Source organism: Phoca vitulina, unplaced genomic scaffold (assembly GCF_004348235.1).
Source record: "Phoca vitulina isolate PV1807 unplaced genomic scaffold, GSC_HSeal_1.0 scaffold1, whole genome shotgun sequence".
Taxonomy (NCBI): Eukaryota; Metazoa; Chordata; class Mammalia; order Carnivora; family Phocidae; genus Phoca; species Phoca vitulina.
Window position 1 is genome coordinate 104486808 of NW_022589704.1, and position 12718 is coordinate 104499525.

General features: G+C 35.2%; 1 pseudogene; it reads right to left on the reverse strand.

The window, feature by feature from the left end:
* Positions 1-11435: 11435 nt before the first annotated feature.
* LOC116637884 lies at positions 11436-11559 on the reverse strand (annotated as a pseudogene).
* Between the last annotated feature and the right edge of the window lie 1159 nt (positions 11560-12718).

The following is a 12718-nucleotide window of genomic DNA, read 5'->3' on the forward strand; positions in this document are numbered from 1 at the left end:
AGCGGTAAAACATGTGGGCTCTGGACACAGATCAAAACAAGCAAACAAAAGCCTACTCTGAGGTCATGTGGTTTATTTTCTGTGCTTCCAACTTTCACATAGGAAAGAAAATGCATATAAAAGATGTACCTCTATTACAAAGTGGTTGCCATGATCATGTGCTATATATAAAGTGTCTGGATCTCTGGATTCAAATCCCAGCCACTCCATACTTACTGTGTAATTTTGGCCAGTTACTTAGCCTCTTTCTGCCTCAGTTTCTTTTTTTTTTAAGGTTTTATTTATTTATTTGACAGAGAGAGATACAGCGAGAGCAGGAACACAAGAAGGGGGAGTGGGAGAGGGAGAAGCAGGTTTCCCGCCGAGCAGGGAGCCAGATGCGGGGCTCGATCCCAGGACCCTGGGATCATGACCTGAGCCGAAGGCAGACGCTTAACGACTGAGTCACCCAGGTGCCCCTCTCTGCCTCAGTGTCTTAACTATGAAATTGGAATAGTACCTACTTCATAGGCTTCTTTTAAGGATTAAAAGAGTTTAAAATTTCAAAGTCTCCTAAAGCACACAATAATGTTCATATATGCTGATTCATAATATACTTATGTTTTTATGCAAATTCTCCCTTTAAAAATAGATTTCCCTGTCTTCTTTTTTTTAACTGAAAGCCCCTCTGACAAATCTGCCAATAAAAATTATTTTTCACGCTTCAAGACTTCTTCCTGAAGCCTTCCCTGCTCCCTTATTGAAGTCCTGATCTACCTGCCAATCCTAGTTTTTCTTCTTTAAGATTTCACTGATGCATGGCTTTCTCACAGTATTGCTCTTGCTCTTCATTTACTAACTTATTTAAAAAAATAGTTCCTAATTGATTGAAACCTACTTTTTTTCAGACACTATACTTTTGTTACCTAGATAAATAACTTTTTTCAAATTTTTTTATTATGTTCAGTTAGCCAACATATAGTACATCATTAGTTTTTTTTTATTATGTTATGTTAATCACCATACATTACATCATTAGTTCTGATGTAGTGTTCAACAATTCATTAGTTGCATATAACACCCAGTGCTCACCACAACACATGCCCTCCTTAATACCCATCACTTGGCTTAAAACTAACTACAATAGGACATCAGCAATTGGAAGACTAGGAAGTTCCAGGTCCTCAATCTCCAAAGGAAACATAAAAACAAACAAACAAAAGCAGCTAGAGGGCCTGGGTAGCTCAGTTAACTCTCTGACTCTTGATTTCAGCTCAGGTTATGATCTCAGGGTCCTGAAATCAAGCTCCACATAGGGCCCCATGATCAGTCAAGTTTGCTTAAGATTCTCTCTCTCTCTCTGCCCCTCCCCTTGCTCATGCACTTTCCCTCTCTTTCTTTAAAAATAAATAAATAAAATATTTTTTAAAAAGAAAATGGCTACATACAAATGATAGGAAAGTTTGTGGAAATTTTATTCACTCTTAGCACATGCCCTCCCTCCTGTGGTATGATGAAGAAGAAGCCAAATTCCTGGTTCCCTCTTTTAGACAGGAAGGAGCAGAGCAGAATTTATTTGCAAAAATCTAAACTTCCCATGGTGTGCCTTAGGGACTGATTTGTTTTGCCTGACTGGGAGCTTAGATGAGGAAAGGCAACACAGCTCAGATTTCAGGCTGGGAACATCCATAGAAAGAAGAGGTTGACAACACCATCTGACAGCTTCAGGAGGACTAAACACCTGAAGAAACCTGAAACAAGAGATTGTGACTAGAGAAATACAATCAAATCCTTAAGGCCCTGAGAAGGAACTGAAGTTAGTCTTTGGGAAATTAAGATCTTTAAAAGCCACTGTGTACATGAGGGATTGTTTGTAAAGCACACACAGTTCTACACAAGATGATTCTGGCAAAAAGACATGAGACAATCTTAAGCCTTCACCCAGAGTTGATCCCAAGGTTACAACATGCCCCTATTCATTAGTGAAGTTCTTTACTGCCAATCTGCTAAGACTCTAAAAGGTGGCTGTTTTCCCAGCTTTGAAAGAAAACATCTTCAGGCATACAAAAAAGCAGGCAAATAGAAATCATTCAAAAAAAAAAAAAAATCTCCAGAAACCATCTCTGAAGAAACACAGGCATCACACTTGCTAGACAAATACTGTAAAACAACTGCTTTAGTATGCTTAAATAGCTAAAGAAAAGCATTGATAAAGAACTAAAGAAAATCATGAAAATTACATAAGAAAACACAGATGTCAACAAAAAGGTAAACATTATTTGAAAAAAGGAACTGAATAGAAATTCTGGAACTGAAAAATACAATAACAGAATTTAAACATTCATGAGGGAGGGATCAAATAGTCTGAAGAAAAAATAAGCAAAACTGGGATAGGACAATTAAAATTACTGAGTCTCAGAAAAGAAAAAAAAAAGAAAAAGAACAGTAATATGGGCTTAAGTGATTGTGTGATATGATCAAGTCAACCAATACATACATTATGGTAGGAGGAGAAAAGAGACAGATAGGGGCAGAGACTATTTGAACATGTAATAGCTAGAAACATCCCAAATTTGAGGGGAGACATGAATCTGCAAATCCAAGAAGCTCAATGAAATTCAAGTAAGATAAACCCAAAGAGACCCACACAGAAACATACTAAAATCAAACAGTTTGAAATACAAAGCAAAGGGAGAATCTTCAAAGCAGTACAATAGTAACTTGTCACTTAAAAAAGTGATGTTTAAGAAGTTTATCAGCAGATTTCTCAGCAAAATCCTTGGAAGCCAGAAGGCATTGAGATGATCTATGTTAAGTGAGTTAAAGAAAAAACTACCAACCTAGAATTCTGTATCTGCCAAAACTGTCCTTCAAACATAGAAATTAAAGCATTTTAAAAATAAACAAAAGTTGAAGGTTTTCATTACCACTACACCTGAACTACTAGAAGTGTTAAATGTAGTCCTTCAAGTTGAAATGAAATGAAACTAGACTGTTAGTCACATGAAAATATGAATTCTCTGTTAAAGGTATACATACATGGACAAATATGAAAACCAGTAAAGTCGTAATTTTGATTTATGACTCCACATTTTATCTTATACAGAATTTTAAAGACAAATGCATATAGAATACTGTAAAATCTCTACTAATGGGTGCATATGTATAATGATGCAGTTTATGACATCAATATCATAAAATGCAGGGGAGGTTGAACTGTCAGTAAAGTTTTTATAAGCAATTAACTTAATTTGGTATCAATTTAAAATAGAGATTAAAAACTTTAGAATGTTACATGAAATCTATATGCTAATTTTTATGATATAAAGAATATATTTATAGACTATATGCAAAAAGAATGAAAAGGGAATCAAAATATGTCACTACAAAAAAAAATTAAGCAAATAAGAAAGCAGTAATATAGGAAATGTAGGATAAGAAGCTAAAAGACACACACAGAACAAATAACAAATATCGAAAGTAAGTTCATTCCCTCTCAGCAGTAATTTTAAATGTAAATGGATTAAATTCTCTAATCAAAAGATGTAACTGGATGAATGAATAAAAAATAGGACCCAACTACAAGCTGTCTGCAAGAGTCTAACTTTAGATCTAAGGACATGCATAGGTTGAAATTGAAAAAATGAAAAAAAAAAGTTGCATGCAAATATTAATTAAAAGAGAGCAAGGATGGCTATACTAACATCAGACAAAAGAGACTTTTAGTCAAAAACTGTAGCAAGAGACAGAAAAAGACATTATGTAATGATAAAATTGCAAATTAACTAAGAAGATATAGCAATGAAAATCATACTTATACTAAAAATTAGAGTTCCAAAATATATGAAGTAAACCCTGACAGAATTGAAGAGATAAATAGACAGCTCTACAATAATAGAAAAGGACTTCAATATCCTACTTTCAATAATGGATAGACCAACCAGACAGAGTATCAATGAAAACATGTGACACAATATTGTGTACAACATAGTGTCATGTTTATCTGAGTTCAGAAAAAAATATCCACCTAAGTATTAACAATGACTATATTATATACATTTCTCTGTTTTCCATGTTTTCTGCAGTGATGTATATTATTTATGAATTGAACAAAACTAATGTTAAAAAATAAGTATATAGAGGGTGCCTGGGTGGCTCAGTCATTAAGCATCTGCCTTCGGCTCAGGTCATGATCCCAGGACCCTGGGATCGAGTCCCACATCGGGCTCCCTGTTCGGCGGGAAGCCTGCTTCTCCCTCTCCCACTCCCCCTGCTTGTGTTCCTGCTCTCACTGTGTCTCTCTCTGTCAAATAAAAAAATAAAATCTTTAAAAAAAAATTAAGGATACAGAGGACTTGAACAACACTACAACAAATTAAAACTAATAGCATTTGACAAAATTCAACACCCTATCCTAATTTAAAAAAAAAAAAGCCATACAAACCAAACAAATAAACAAACAAAAAACACTCAATACACCATGAATAAAAGGAAACTTCCTTAACACGACATAAGGAATTTTTGCAAAATCCCACAGTCATCAGAGTTGAAAGATGTTTTCCCTAAGATCAAGAACAATGTAAGTGTGACTACTTTTGAGTTCTATTTGATATAGTACTAGAAATTCTAACCAGATCATTTAGGCAAAAAATAAAAATAAAAATAAAAATAAAATAAAAAAATTCAAATTGGAAAGGAAGAAGTAAAATTATCTCAGTTTGCAAACTATATAATCTTATAGGCAGAAAACTCTAAATATTCTACACACAACACACACACACACAACTGGAAAAAATAATAAATTAATTCTGTGAAATTCAACACAAAAAATTCAGTTTCATTTCTATACACTAACAGTGAACAATCTGAAAATGAAATTAAGAAAACGATTACATTCATAAGAGCTTCAATATGAATAAAATATTTAGAAGTAAACTTAACCAAGGAGCATACTTATACACTGAAAACTATAAAATGTTATTGAAAAAAATTTAATGTAAACACTAAATGGAAAGACATCTTATGTTCATGGGTTGAAACACTTAATATTGTTAAGATGTCAATAGTACCCAAATGATCAGATTCAATACTAAACCTATCAAAAATTATATATTTTTTGCAAGAATAGAAATATCCATCTTAAAATTCATATAAAGTCTCAAGGAATCCTAGGTAGCCAAAACAATCTTGTAAAAGAGCAAAGTTGGAGGCCTCACATCTCCTGGTTTATATACTTACTACAAAGCTATGATCATCAAAAGGGTGCAGTGCTAGAATAAAAAAGACATATAGACCAATGGAATAGAATAGATTGCCCAGAAATAAAGCCTTACATTTATGGGCAAGTGATTCTCATCAAGAGTTCTAAGACCATTCAATGGGGAAAGAACATCTTTTTTAATAAATAGTGTGGGGAAAACTGGATATCCACATGCAAAAAATAAATAAATAAATAAATAAATAAATAAATAAATAAGCTGAGTCTTTACCTTACACTATACACAAAATGGCTTAAAGACATAAACGTAAAAACTAAAATTCTAAAACCATTAGACTGAAACACAGGGAAATCTTTATGACACTGGATTTGGTAACAATGTCTTGGATATGACAATAAAGGCACAGACAACAAAAGAAAAAAATAGACAAATTGGACCTCATCAAAATGTAAAACTTTTGTACAACAAAAGACAATATAAACCAATTAAAAAGGCAACTCATAGAATTTGAGAAGACATTTAAAAATCACATGTCTTTTAGGAATTAATATCCAGCATACATAGAGAACTTCTAAAACTCAACAACAACAATAACGAAATTCAAAAGTGGGCAAAGGACTCAGATAACCATTTGTCCAAAGAAGATCTGTTAGTGGCTGACAAGCACATGAGAAGATGCTCTATATCACTGCTCATTAGGGAAATGTAAATCAAAACCACAGCAAGATACCACTTCACACCCACTGGGAGGGATGGTTATTATAAGAATAAAAAACAAGAGAAAATAAGTTTTGTTGCATTTGTGTAGTAATTGGAAATGTTGCCTACAGCTGGTAGGAATGTAAAATGTTGCAGCTGCTATGGAAAACTGTGTGCTGGTTTTTCATAAAATTAAACATAGAATTAACATATTACTCAGTAATTTCATTTTGGGGCACGTACCTAAAATAGTTAAGAGTATGGATTCAAAAAGACAGTTGTACACTCATGTTTATAGCAGCATTATTCTCAATAGTGGAAAGGTAGAAACAACCCAGGTATCCATCAACATGTGAATTGATAAACAAAATGTGGTATATGAAACAATGGATTTTATTTAGCCTTAAAATTTAAAAAATATTTAATGCATTCTACAACATCAATGAACCTTAAGGATATCATGCTAAGTGAAATCAACCAATCACAATGGTACAATAATTCCTCTTATTTGAGATATGTAAAGTAATAAAAATCATATAGAAAGAAAGTAGAATGGTGGTTGTCAGGGGCAAGAGAAAGGAACAATGAGTTGTTACTGTTTTTTTTTTTTTTTAAAGGAACAATGAGTTGTTACTGTTTAATGGGTACAGAGTTTCAGTTTGAGAAGATAAAAAAAATTCTGGAGATAGATGGCGGTGATGGTTGCTCAAAAATGTGAACGTACTTAATGCCTGTGAACATTTAAAAATGGAAAACCTAAAATCACAATCCAAAAATGTAACTCCTATAAAGGAGCTTATAATCTATTGGGAATTGCAAACTCACACACTCTCAGCACTGGATGATGGAAAACAATGGAATAGTAAGGATGATGTTATAAACAAAGAATGGGTTTTCCACCTAATAGCATTCAATTAAACAAGCAAACACATAAACAAAAGAAGCCTGTAGATTATCTTTAACTCACAAGCCTTAAATTTAAGCCTTCTAGTCTAGACTTACATTTTTTAAAAAGACACACCACAGTTGTGAAAGGTATGTGGGTAATTCTTGCAGAAGAAAAACTGTAGTGATACAATGTTGAATGCATTTAGAGTGAAAGGAGCTCCCTCCAGGGAGGGAAGCCAGGTTTTCCAGACAGGCTGGGTTCCACTACTATGTCCTACTGGATTGTCCAATCCTGCTCCCCTCTGTATCCGATGCAGTGCAGATCATTCTTTTGCTAGATGGTCAAGTAATATGTATTAGATTGTATATATTGAATTCCATCTGTAAAATCACTCTTGGCTTCCATTCCTGATTCGATTCCTTGACAGCTCATCCTGCTTCTCAGCACCTAAAGACCTAAGCTCTATATTGACAATTCCCCAAATCAGCCTGAAATCTTTTAATGTGACAAAATTTCAACATAAATGCTGCTCTCTTGTGCTCCATTCTGGGCTCACATGGACAGCTCTCTGGGGTTAATAATGTGACATAAAGAGACATTTTTTTTCAGTTTTTATAGTTTAAAGGGTCACTGTGTAAAAGCAGTAAAATTAAACTCCCAGAGGTACAATTCAGGCATGAACAGAGCTGTACCATTATTCATTCAGTTCTACCATTCTTTAAGCAGAGATTTTAAACTTATCCTTCCTATTTCTTTGTCTGTTAATAAAGAAAATTATAGAACTCCCTCTATAGTTGATACTTCACTATAATGACACTTGAAATGTACTGATTAGGCCATTATAGAAAGGGCCTTAGCAATCTTGCCTCCTGTCTGTTCCAGAAAAAAAAAAAAAAAAAGTCAAGACTATTCAATGTGACTGTTAGAAATGATGTCCAAGAGGTACACATTAGAGCTTTCTGCTTCTCACTCTTTATCTTCATTTGAGAAAAACCTTTAGAGGAACAGCATGCCCATGAATCCTTCCCACCCCACCCTGTCCATCAGAATTAATATAAAATGTATTTCTTGTGGCGCCTGGGCGGCTCCGTCATTAAGCATCTGCCTTCGGCTCAGGTCATGATCCCAGGGTCCTAGGATCGAGCCCCGCATCGGGCTCTCTGCTCGGCTGGAAGCCTGCTTCTCCCTCTCCCACTCCCCCTTCTTGTGTTCCCTCTCTCGCTGTGTCTCTCTCTGTCAAATAAATAAAATCTTTAAAAAATTAAAAAAAAAATAAAATGTATTTCTTGATTAGACCCACCTCTCTTTGGGGTCTTTTGCATGACTTATTCCCAGAGAGACTTCCTCTTCCCTCAACTCTGTACTTGCTTACCCACATCATATGTGTCAACATTTGAATGCAAATAAGAGGTAGTTTGAGCTTGTAGACACTGCTTTGCACTGAGTTCTTTGATAAGTTTCATACTATCATTTGCCATCCTGTGTTCTTGGAGATCTAATCTGCTAATTCATAGAAATATACTTTTGACCAATACCTAGCTCTTGAAAATATGTTCAAATTTAAGAAAAGAAAGAGTATAGGAATCTAATCACTGAGTGTTTAGGATTATAAGCAGCATAGATTTGGAGAGATTTAGGGGAGCCTTTACAAAGTGGCATGCTAAAGCTAGCCTCTTTTCTCCAGAAGTCAATGTGGCTTCAATATTAGTTTTGGAGTGAGATTGGTTGGGATTAACTCCCTGAGTTGACATTCCTAACTGTGTGACCTTGGGAGTATTGCTTGCCTTCTCCAGTGTCTTATCTTCTTTATCTACAAATTAAGCTATAATAATAGTAATTAGATCAAATGTTTTGTTACAAGGGGCCAGTGAGTAATTCATGTAAAATACTTAGAAAGAGGATTTTGACAGAAAAGAGGTGCTCAGTAAATTTCTAACTGCAGGAATCATATTTATTCTGGTATCAGGCCGACTTGGTTCAAATTCCAAGCCTACTTCCTAATTTAACTGCAGAGAACTTTAGTTTATTCATCTACAAAACACAGATAAAAAGTTGTATTGGCAGTCAATGAGACAATGTACATAAAAATCTTATTAAAATGGTGGAAATCCAATATTAAATAACTTGATAAACATGATGATAATGTATTTAAAATAAGAAGTTGGAATGAAGTCAGTAAGGAATAAATTATCTCTGATATCTGTGCACAGCTTGGTTAAATATTAGGAATAAATATGAGTTTTATATTAGTTTTCTGTCTCTAATATTCTAACCTCCCACTTTGTCAATGTCTTCAGTCTGTGTAAAAAATGTGACTGATAGAAGGAAAAGCAAACCATTTGACCCAAATTAGCTAAGATATTTTGTATTTCAAAATCAACCCATGTTTGAAATTAATGACTATAATAGTCACCATTTACTGATCATCCTCCTACTTCACACATCATCTTGGAGCTCTGTAGAGTCTTAGAAGCCCATTATTATATAATTATTACTCCTGCCTCTCTGATGGATAAACCATGGCTCACACAATGAACCAAGCCATGCACAGACATCACAGATAATACAAAGCAGAAATTGACTTTGAAAGCAGAAGTGCCCATGCTCTTTTTGTGACACCTGCCTTAAAATAAAAGCAAGTGGCCTCTTTAAATATCATAGATTTAAGTTTTATGAATTCAGTATTCATTTTAAGGGCTCCTTATATAAATTGTTCCTAAATATTGAGACTATTAAAAATAGAAAACTAATTCCATTCTGAAACACAAACAGAATATCTAGGAAGCAAATGAGCCTATTTAAAGAAATGATGACTGAGAAAGGATTATAGAACCACCCTGGGCTGGTAATTATCTCTGGAACTGCCAGCTTTCTTTAAGCAAACAGACTGGATAGAGATTATACAACTCAAAAGAAAATCACACCTATGGAACACTTAAAAGAGACTCCTGGACTGTGACTTTCCACTGTTTGAAATGTCTAGGGCTTGGAGAACATTTGGAATGCATTTAGTGTCTGTTTCTTTCTAATGCTGAGACTTATTAATGGAGTGAATCGGATATAAATTACTGACAATCCCCCTTCATACACTAAAAAGGGCTAGGTTGCAAAATTTAAAAATTCAGTCATAAGTGATATTTGGTAATAATTATAATTGTTTATTTAAATTAAAGTAAATTTAAAAGTTAAAGTTTCAAAGAACAGAGAGTCTGGCCTGTTTTGTTTTTGATTTGTTTAAATATTTATTTATTTATTATTTGGAAGGAGGGGCAGAAGGAAAGGGAGAGAGAATCTCAGCAGACTCCCCATTGAACATGGAGCCAGACGTGGGACTCAACTGCAATCATGAGTTGAATTGAAACCAAGAGTCCAATGCTTAACCTACTGAGCCACCCAGGCACCCCTGGCCTGTTTTTGAATAAACTTCAAAGTGGTCCTTTGAACAAAAGTTTCACAGAAGAAGAACAAGTGTTGGGTGTTTATACTTAGCTAACTCAGAAAAAATTTAATTCTACCTCTGACTGCCCCCTTTAATCTGGTCACTTTGTCAAGTCTATCCAACCCCAACATAATTCAGTTCAGTCACCATTTGGCATTGGCTCTTTTGCCAGGCATCTGCCATTTTGCTTGGCAGTGAGGGTTCAGCAGTGACTGCACATACAGCATGCTCTGGCAGACCCTCTAGTCTAGTAGAGATAAGCATGAAGATTTTCTGTGCAATTGATATTTGCTTTAGTGTAGAAGGATAGAGATATTTGCAGACCAGCTCTGGAACCAGGATGGGCTGCTGAGATGACCTAGAATTCCATATTGTACTCTGAATATTTCCTTTCATCTAGTGTTTAGGTTTTGGAGAAACTTGACAGGGCAGAACACAACTGAAGAACTTAATTTATCTGATAAACATTCAAAATTCATTATAGAATTTGTGAAACATATTGCTAAGGTTATAGTGAAATAGGTTAACTCCTATGTCAATTTCCCCATTGTTATAGCCTATAGAGCATTCTTCACACTCTCATTTTATTCCCTGTAGAAATGTCCCTAATTTCTATATATCCCCAGCAATATTATAGTTTTATGTTTATTCTGATTCTGAGGTTTTTTGTTTTATTTTTTTCCCTGCTGAATCCATTACTAAAGTGTCAACTCAAGGTTATATTCCCAATGGCCCCTTTTCAATCAGCCCTGCTGTTAGGCTATTTCTTTTGACTGCCACTGAACTACTCAAAACTTAGTGATGTGAAGAGATTATATTGCAGTAATGAAAAAACTTTAAATTCAATATTAGACATTTCTATGATTAAAAAATCACTCTTAAAGGTGGTTTAAGATGGTGGAATAGGAAAATCCTGAGCTCAGTCCTCCAGTGGAACAACAAATACACAGCTATATATGGAAAATTTACTTCAAAAAGAACTTGAGAACTTTCTGAACACCTGTTCTACAACAAAGAATGGAAGGACCACATTGAGATAGGTAGGAGAAGCACAGAAACATTTGTGCCCACAACACCACCCCTGAGGTAGCAAACCACAATTTGTAAATATCTCAAAAAACAAACAGATATATAAATGGAGTTTCTCCTACAGAGTAACACCACACCAGGCACTCCAACCCTCAGTTCCTACAAGCCCCCAAAACATCTGGCTTTGGAAAGCTATGAAGATTACATTCAAGAGCTGTAGAGAATGAAGTTTCTACTCTTTCAATTAGCAATAATCGTGCCTTGTATAAACCTCATTGGCTACGATACTGTCACTGCTCAAAGCTAAGTTTCTGCTCTTTAAGGGCTTGTGTGCAGACCCATTTCCATCAGGACCCAACACAAAAAGCAGCAGTTTGAAAAGAGCCTAGACTGTAAGTAAAGAAGAATCACTTGCTAAACTGCCAAAGGGGTAGAAGTCTGTTGGGACTCTCCCGGAACAGAACTCTGGCAGATGACATTTTTCTGGGCCCCCTCTACATTACCAGCACTGAGGTTGGTGGGCACCATTTTTGGATCTTCACTCTAATGACCTAACAGCAGCAGGTGAATCCTCCTGCTCCCCCACCACTCATGCAGTATTTCAGGCATGGAGAGTGAGCAAATCCACACCCCTCCTGCTGCTTGTGCTGCTCCAACTGGCACAGCAAGTGAAGAGATGTGTCCTTCCCCACCACACACCACTCATGCAGCCCCAATGGATAGATGTAGCAGGTGACAAGTCCTGCCTTCCCATGCTGCTCATGCAATCTCAACAGAGCCAACAAGTACACCAGCCCACATAGAGGACTCCCCTTGAGCATCCGAATCAAATCACTAGGGAGAATTTTGTTGCTGGACCACACAAGTTGGAAACAAGCAGAGTGAACACAAGAGACAACCAAGCACTATGTAAAGGTTAAATGATAAGGAACATCTTTTACACAGAGCCATTCCTTCAAGACCAAGAGAGATAGCTGTTTCACATAATACACAGAAACACGGAGAATCAAGCAAAATGAAGAAATAGAGAAATATGTTCCCAATAGCACCTAAGTGATACAATAGAATGGATCAGTGACCTAGAAGACAGGGTAATGGAAATCACCCAAATAGAACAGGAAAAAGAAATTAATAATAATAATAATAATAATAATAATAATAAACAATAATATCTTAAGGGATTGGTGGGACATCATCAAGTGTATTAACATTTATTTTATAGGAGTCTCAGAAGAAGAGAGAGAGAAATGGGCAGAAATCTTATTTGAAGAAATAATGGCTAAAAGGTTTCTTAGCCCAAGGAAGGAAATAGACATCTAGCTTCAGAAAGCCCAGAGAGTACTAAGCAAGATGAATCCAAAGAGATCCACACCAAGACATATTATAATTAAAATGTCAAAAGATAAAGATAAAGAAAAAAAAACTTACAAGTAGCAAGAGAAAAATAACTAATACAAGGAAAAC